The sequence below is a fragment of the Anser anser genome (genome assembly GCF_964211835.1).
Source record: "Anser anser genome assembly, chromosome: 9".
NCBI classification, from domain to species: Eukaryota; Metazoa; Chordata; class Aves; order Anseriformes; family Anatidae; genus Anser; species Anser anser.
Genome location: NC_139729.1, coordinates 687,285 through 694,671, shown reverse-complemented (window position 1 = coordinate 694,671; position 7,387 = coordinate 687,285). Strand labels below are relative to the sequence as shown.

Here is a 7,387-nt window from a genome sequence, read left to right as displayed (position 1 = left end):
TCCACCTGCTCAGTTTTTTTGTTTGTTTAAAGTCCATTAAACATTCAACAGCTGCCAACTATACCGCTCAGGTGAAGTCAGTCTTGCTTAACAACACAATCGCGATTCTCCAGCGTGACGCCTTATTATTAGTGGGAGAATTACAAAATACGCTGGTTCTTAAGAAGAAAGGGCCAGCTGATTAGCTTTCACTACTTTCCCTTTCAAGATTTTCTCAGGGGCAGCTTCAGACTAATGACAAGAACCAAGACAAGTGCTATCTGTACTAAAACTGAGGTACACTGCATAAAGAACATTCAGATAACCCAGCTGCATATTCAAAAAAATCCGCTGTTTAGACTTGTCTTCACTGATTCTGTACAGGCAGACCTCCTGTGTTTGCAGTGCCCAGTTTCTCTGACTTGAATTGGGGATGCAGAGAAGTGAGTTCTATGCTTTTGGGGAAGAATACAAGCTGAAGGCATTCTGAAATAGCTTCCAAACTAAGCAAACATGAGGGACAAACTAATCCAATGGCTGGGTATTTCAATGCTAAGAGAGCACGGTACTCAGCCATTCAGAAACGTATTACTGATGTGTATTTTAATACCTACATTTGTTTCAATACTGCAAAGCTACACAAGTTCTAATAAAGAGGTAATCCATTGTCTTGTTACTGTAGTAAACAAACAGAAGATACATCATCTTAGGTCTTCTGCTTCCAACTGCACTCTTCCTACATACAGTTGTGTAGGGAAGGAAAATCTGAAAATACTGTTGACGTTCTTCTGGATAGCCGAAGCAAGAAAACATGTTTGTGGCTTATTCTTGTTTTCAAAATAAAACAATATTAATTTAATCAAAAAATTTTGGCAAAGAAGTTTGGACAGTGCTCTCTTGGAGAAGAGCATTTCCATTCTAAAGCAGAAGGAGGCAACATTTGCAGAATTATGCTAGGTAAACAGAAACAGAAGTGTCATTTTTTACTATTTAACAGAACGCACAAGCTAACCTCATGAACATACTGAAATTGTTTATATGAAGTCCTGTTTTGTCAGTATCCTGAATCAAAGTTCATCAAATTTGGTATCAATTCTTTAACCGTTCAGAGACCTGAATTGCCTTAAATAAGTGATAGAACTGAGCCGGTAGAGTAAGAAACCCTCTCAGGAAGTGCTAAGCTTTAAACTCCCCATTGCCCTAAGCTCATGAAAAGCAAAGAATAGCATTCTAAACCTGTTCTAGTAATAACGCCTTTGGCTTTCTCCCTGCGTTCCCATTTTTCCCCCCCACTTCTTTCCTGTCAACCCACTGTAAAACTAGTTATGTGCTTCTCTCAAACTAGAGGGAAAGCTCTAAGAACAAGAACTCCCTAGCATATAAAACCACTTGTTGTCCCTTCTACCTTATGCAGGCCCAAACCTGAAAATATTTACCAATGCATTCAGCTTTGCTACTGTTGAGAAACAAGGCTGGTTACAATGGCAGCTAAGCCCAAGTTGCGCTGTCTGGCTAGACTTAACAGTTGGATTCCCCCAGCCATCCTGAAGCAGGTTGATGAATCCAGGGAGTCAAAACATAGGACTTCTGCATTTCTGGTTTTGTAGACTGCATCCTGTGTGCAGCCACTACAGCAAGGGCCACAGACTTTCCAAAGGCAGAGCTACAAGAATCTGATTATTTAGAATAACTGTATCAATGCACAACTCCTTGGTTACCTTTTAGAAATTCCTATGCTCAGCCGGATTCCTTTTCCCCCCAGACCTGGTGCGTTCTGGCAGTCTTGCAGTGCCCTCATCTGATCACCTTGCTCACCAAATCTGACATAGGCATACCCTCTACTATTTTCAAAAGGGAGAAAACCAATTCTGGTATGCATAACAGTTACAAAGCTAACGAATTCAGTTTCTGTCTTCTACAAAAAACAGAAGATAGCAGCTACTATAGCTTCTATTACTTAAGCAACCTCTCTGGCATGTGCACGTGCACAGAAAAGGCTTTCACCAAATTAAAAAACTTGGGCCAGAAGCAAAAAGCTTATTCCTTGGTAGCATTAAGATGCAACTCACTGAGAGCCAGCAAAACAATACATTTTAAGTGCTCTCTGCGTAAGTAATCAGATTCCATATTTCTGCATATACAGCAGTTAATCAGTTAGCACTAACCCACTCCTTTTGGAGCCACAAACTTTATTGGTCACAAACACCAAGAGCTGGCTGTAATTATCTGAACCAGTATTAACCGGTACCTCTGAACTCTTCAAACAAAAATATCTTTCAGGTGCTCTTAGAAGAACAACATCAATTGCCTGCAACAATTTGATGGCTTTGCTAAACGGAGCACTGAAAAGCACAGTGGTACAGTTTCTTTTGTAGCCTGTTCAGAAATTATAGCCCCGTGCCTACAGCTTCAAATCAGGCCAAGCTTACCAGCCCAACTCTTACAGCTTAAGTTCACTGCACTCGAATGCCTTCAAGACGTGCTTTTAGGAGCCATGGAGAAGAACCCTCTGGTAAGACCACCATTATAAAGTACTGAGTGTTGTTTTACACTTAAAATAGAACTATCTGTTACAGTCATTCATCAGCTTTCCCTAGGCTGCTGCTCTCTCACTACTGAATGTGATCCTGCTCTCAGTTTCCCACTAACTTTTTCCCCCAGCGTTTATGGCCTCTTTTCATCTATGACACTTTTAAGGGACTACACCGTGTTGAAAAATGCTGGTTAACATTTCCTTTTACACAAGGTGCCTCATCGAATTTTCCTGACAAAACCAAACCCCAGAACCTTAACTAGAAGAGGAAGCACACAAACACACACGCCTCCCTGGCCACCATATCTCCCCAAAACATATCTGTTCAGTAACAGACCAACTGTAAGAATACTGCGATTAAAATCAGTATAGCTCTATACACTGCTTTTGTTCGGGATTACTAGCTAATGTCCTTCCCCTTACCCCTTCTGGAATTAATACTGAATTCTGTACTCCAAAACGCGGTTCTTAAGTCATACAAATGACATTTAACAATCAGAATTTTTCCACACAGTGATCCTCAATAAAAACTTCAATCCTCTACTGCAGTCTTTCAACAAATTAAAGGAATACAAAACTGGCTAATAACTGTTCAGTGATTTTTGGACCTTTGTAGCACTAGAGTAACAGCAGTACACTCTGCAGCATAGTTGCAAGTACGTGGGAATAAGATACTCTCTCTCATCTCTTTTTTTCTCTGAAAAGTGTGAGGCCTCTATTTCACCCTACTAAAGATTTTACCACCAACTGTACTGCTAGCATTGAGACACTGCAACTTCTGTGCTTGTATGAGATGCAGGACAGGTTCCTTAAGGTGTCGCAATTTTTTGTCTAAACCTAGTGTTGAGATCAAAAAAGGGATTGCTACTAATTGCGTACGTATCAATAACCAGGACAGAAGACATGCTGCATATAGGAATTAAACTTTTTCTAAAGCTCTAGTACATGAACATATCAAATCCCGCAGATTTTTTCTAGTATGGTTTCAGAGGTCTTACTTGATGGACATAAGCGCACAAGTGAAGACAAAAGATATTCTGTTTACCTGAAGTACTGGTTTGGACCCCAAATGAAAAAGCTGGCTTTGCTTGCTCAGGTTCCTTCTCTGATGGTTTAACGAAACTGAAGTTGAACATAGGTTTTGCTGTGCTCTCTTCTTTTGTACGCTCGGACTTCCCAACTGAAAAGCTAGGCTGTGTCTTTGACTCTTCAGTGTCAGCTTTCTTTCCAAACACTAACGGAGCAGCAGTAGTGACAGAATCCTGCTTCTCTTCTGTCCTTCCCAAAATAAACTGTGAGGCAGCTGCAGACTCTGCACCTGAACACTCTGAGTGAACACCGAATGTAAATGATGGCAAGGCAGCATTTTGTGGACGCAGTCGCAGTACCAAAACCTGCAGAAGTAAGTGAATGTCAAGTCCGTAACCCACGGTGTATCTGCAGTACATGAAGGTTTGAACTACATTCTAGTCCTGATCTTTCCAGTCAAAACTGTTTAACAAACAACCAACCAAACAGTAAAACAAACAAGAAAACCCCATGCTTCCTCTCTACATAAAACTTTTCACAATTGTGTTTTCTGCCCACCACCTGGCTTTAAAAAGTATACGAACTTCTTTGAAAGATCATGTTTTTAGTCTGAACTCCAAATGAACAACGTGTAGGGCATGTAAAGAACAAGCACGTCATTAATGAAAGCTTTTCTCTAAAAAGGATAAACTTATTCTTGGGGAAAAGTGTGGAAACAGATGTTATCTAGGCAATATTCCTACAGGAAAAACGAATAATTTTGCCACACCTCAAAGGAAAAAATAATTGTGCTTAACAGGTAAGAAAATAAAAAAAATCAGAGCAAACCAAAAAATAAATCACAGAATATGCATCCTCGTTTTAATCATTAAGGATTACCTTTGAGCTCTGCTTTGGTGCTTGGCTTTGCACTTTCACAGGCTACACACTTCGTGGCCTCTGCTTTGTTTTGAACCAAGCAGGTCTCCCAATCCCAGCTTCCTTCAGGCTTCTTGAATTTGTCTAAATCCAGAAATTCTCCAGAAGGAGCAGAAAATGCAGATGCACTGCTACTGGTCACAGGTGTTGGACCCTCTGTGAGACAAACAAGACAGTTAACCATCCTGTTTGAACATGAACTATAAAATGAGCATTAACTTTTAAATTTGATTTGTCAAATCCCACAGAAATGTTCAAAACTACTCCACAACTCCCCCCCCCCCCGCCCCTGAAAAAAATAAAAGCCACCAAAAACCCACAAAGAAACAAACAAACAAACAAAAAAACCAGAGTGGAACTCAAAGCTTCCAAACAACACACAACTCTGTTCAGCACACAAGCTTCTGCTGCTGTTGACGACAGTGTAACCTCCATAAAGAGGCCTGACAGGTGCCTTTTAAAAAAAAGGTGCCTTTTAAGAGAGAAGCAGAAGATAACGCTTCAAATTCAAAACCGGAAAGACAAGAATGGCTCTTCCCTTCCACAGCACACGCAGAAAACTTTTATCCTAGTATTACTTGCATCGCTCTTCCTCTTGACAAGTGCAACGTAACCGTGCAATTCACTGCACCATGGTCACAGTAAACCCCTCATTTCCAAAATTCCTCCTTGCAATGGCAAGAGCCTCAGACAAAGATGCCGACTGACCGCTCAGAGGTTGGAAGTCCAAGAGAATCAACTCTGTCTGAAATCCATTATCTTACCTCATGAAATTTCAGTCTTACCGCACAGGATGATTACAAAAGCCTGGTCTAGTCCATCTTAATTTGTTTCTTCAACGATATATTCGCACAGGTGTTTTTCGATGTAATGGCATGTTAAATGACATTTAGAGTCAAAGTTAAAATTAGAATCATATTTTAAAAACAATACAACCACGCTCAAAATCAATTACGGTCACACACAATGGGAAACAACCCAGTACTGCCCTGAAGAAGTTACCCAGCGGGTCACTCGCTTTCTTGAAGCCTACCACTGACCTTCATAGGCATCTCTCTGCTTTAGCTTAAGACTAGTTAAGACTACACTGTCTTGAAATCTGGCTTCACATCTCCCCTCAATTACATACAAACGGTGAGTAGAGGCATTTTGGACACATTCTGTAATTTTTTTTACTTATTTTTTGAAAGAGAAAAACGCAGTCATTTTTAACTCTTTCTATGGAGTTCTCATTTTCGCCAGTGAAAAATCACTATGTTGTTTTTAAATTAAGTCACCCACTTCAGCCATCTTCCCTCACCAGCTGCAAAGCCGGGGGTATCTGCATTGATCCAGCTCCGTACTAATACATTTCACAATCAGTTCAATTTATGCGACAGGCTGGAACCTGGGCTGAGACCTCTGAAGTGCCTGTAAACCAATCCTGCAGACAGCCGCTAATCCATCAACCGTACCTGGGAATCGTGTTGCTTAAAATATTCCATATATGCAACGTACTTTTATTCTGTACAAGATTCACAGAGGCTAGGATGGAAACAACAGGAAAAAAAGGACCATACCTGGTTTCTCAGACTGACAGGCTACACATTTGTTATCTTCCGTCTTATTTGGTACAAGGCATATTCCACAGTCCCAAGAGCCTTTCGCCTTCTTAAATTTGTCTCCAAAGCCCAGAGTGGCTGTTGTGTCAGTGCTGCTCGAGGAGGATGTCACTGTCACCGAGCTGTCTGTGACCACTGGTCATGTCAGAGCAGGCATTACTCCCGTTCCAGGTTTTGGTGTCTCACATGCTATACATTTTGTAGCTTCCGGTTTGTTTTGGACAAGACATGTATCACAATCCCACGTTCCAGGTACTGTTTTGAATTTGTCTCCAAAGCCCAGCATCCCTGCTGGGGGCGCTGCTGGCTTTGAGGTGTCGCATTGACTTGAACTTACTGTCTGTTTCATACTCTCAACTGTTGACGCTTTAGTAGCTTGACAAGTTACACATTTGTCCTTTATGTCTTTGTTTTGCAGAAAAGGGTCACATGTATCAGATTGCCAGTACGATGCTTGTTTAGAAGTCTCTTTACCTGCAGAAAAAGTTGTTATTGCAGGCCTAGTATAAACCACTGTGCTTGTTGTAGGTTGTGCAGACGTAGAAGAGCGTGTTTTCAACAATCCAAAGTCTAGGAAGCAAGAAAAAAAAGTCTTCCTGTTAGCGCAGCACCTCACTACATGTAACTAAGTGACTTTACTAGAGGGCAAAAATTTCAACTCAGGTGCCAATGGTTACAACTAGACATTCAGACCGAGCGCAACAGGAAGTCCCCAGAAATCTTATCTAAACGGATGAAATTTCATCTGCTGCACTGGGTCACAACAGAACATTTCGTTAAAGCTTCATTTAACTCTTTGTTTCCAAGCAAGCTTTAAATCAACATTTTCACTGGTCGATACAAGTACAAACAGACAGTAGCTGACTGAAATCTGACAGTCCAACGTGGAATGGAAATAATACAATTTGATTAAGACGCGATGCCCAATCGAATCAAATTTCTAAAGCTCCTCCTTCCGTAGCAGATGACTCAAATCTACTCCAGTAACTGTACAGAAGTTTGTACTCGGAGCAGCAATCCGTACGGTATTTTCCCACAGATGCTGAATATTAATTAAATAATAAAAACTCAAGACAATTGAACAACTGTCTAATTTTCTATAATCTTTTTCAAAATGCATCGGACACAGGACAACTCCTTATTTAAAAGGTGGCAATTTTAACAGGAAAGACAAGCTACTAATACAGAAAGACTAAAGGAAATGCATCTTAAACAGCAGCTCAAGTTGCTTGTAAATCTACCTTGAACATAGTTGTTTTGTGGTTTGTTTGTTGGTTTTTTTTTAGTCAAAAATGAAGTCTTTGAACAATGTGGATTTAGATTCTGC

General features: G+C 40.6%; 1 pseudogene across 1 annotated transcript in view; it reads right to left on the bottom strand.

The window, feature by feature from the left end:
- Positions 1-413: 413 nt before the first annotated feature.
- LOC310903966 (nuclear pore complex protein Nup153-like) overlaps positions 414-7,387 on the bottom strand; it is a 28,252-nt pseudogene continuing 21,278 nt past the window's right edge. Inside the window, exons 12-14 of the transcript in view lie at positions 6,019-6,630; positions 4,421-4,615; positions 414-767 (exon numbers count right to left, since the gene is read on the bottom strand). The product of the transcript in view is annotated as a nuclear pore complex protein Nup153-like (transcript). The remainder of the gene's footprint in view (positions 768-4,420; positions 4,616-6,018; positions 6,631-7,387) is intronic.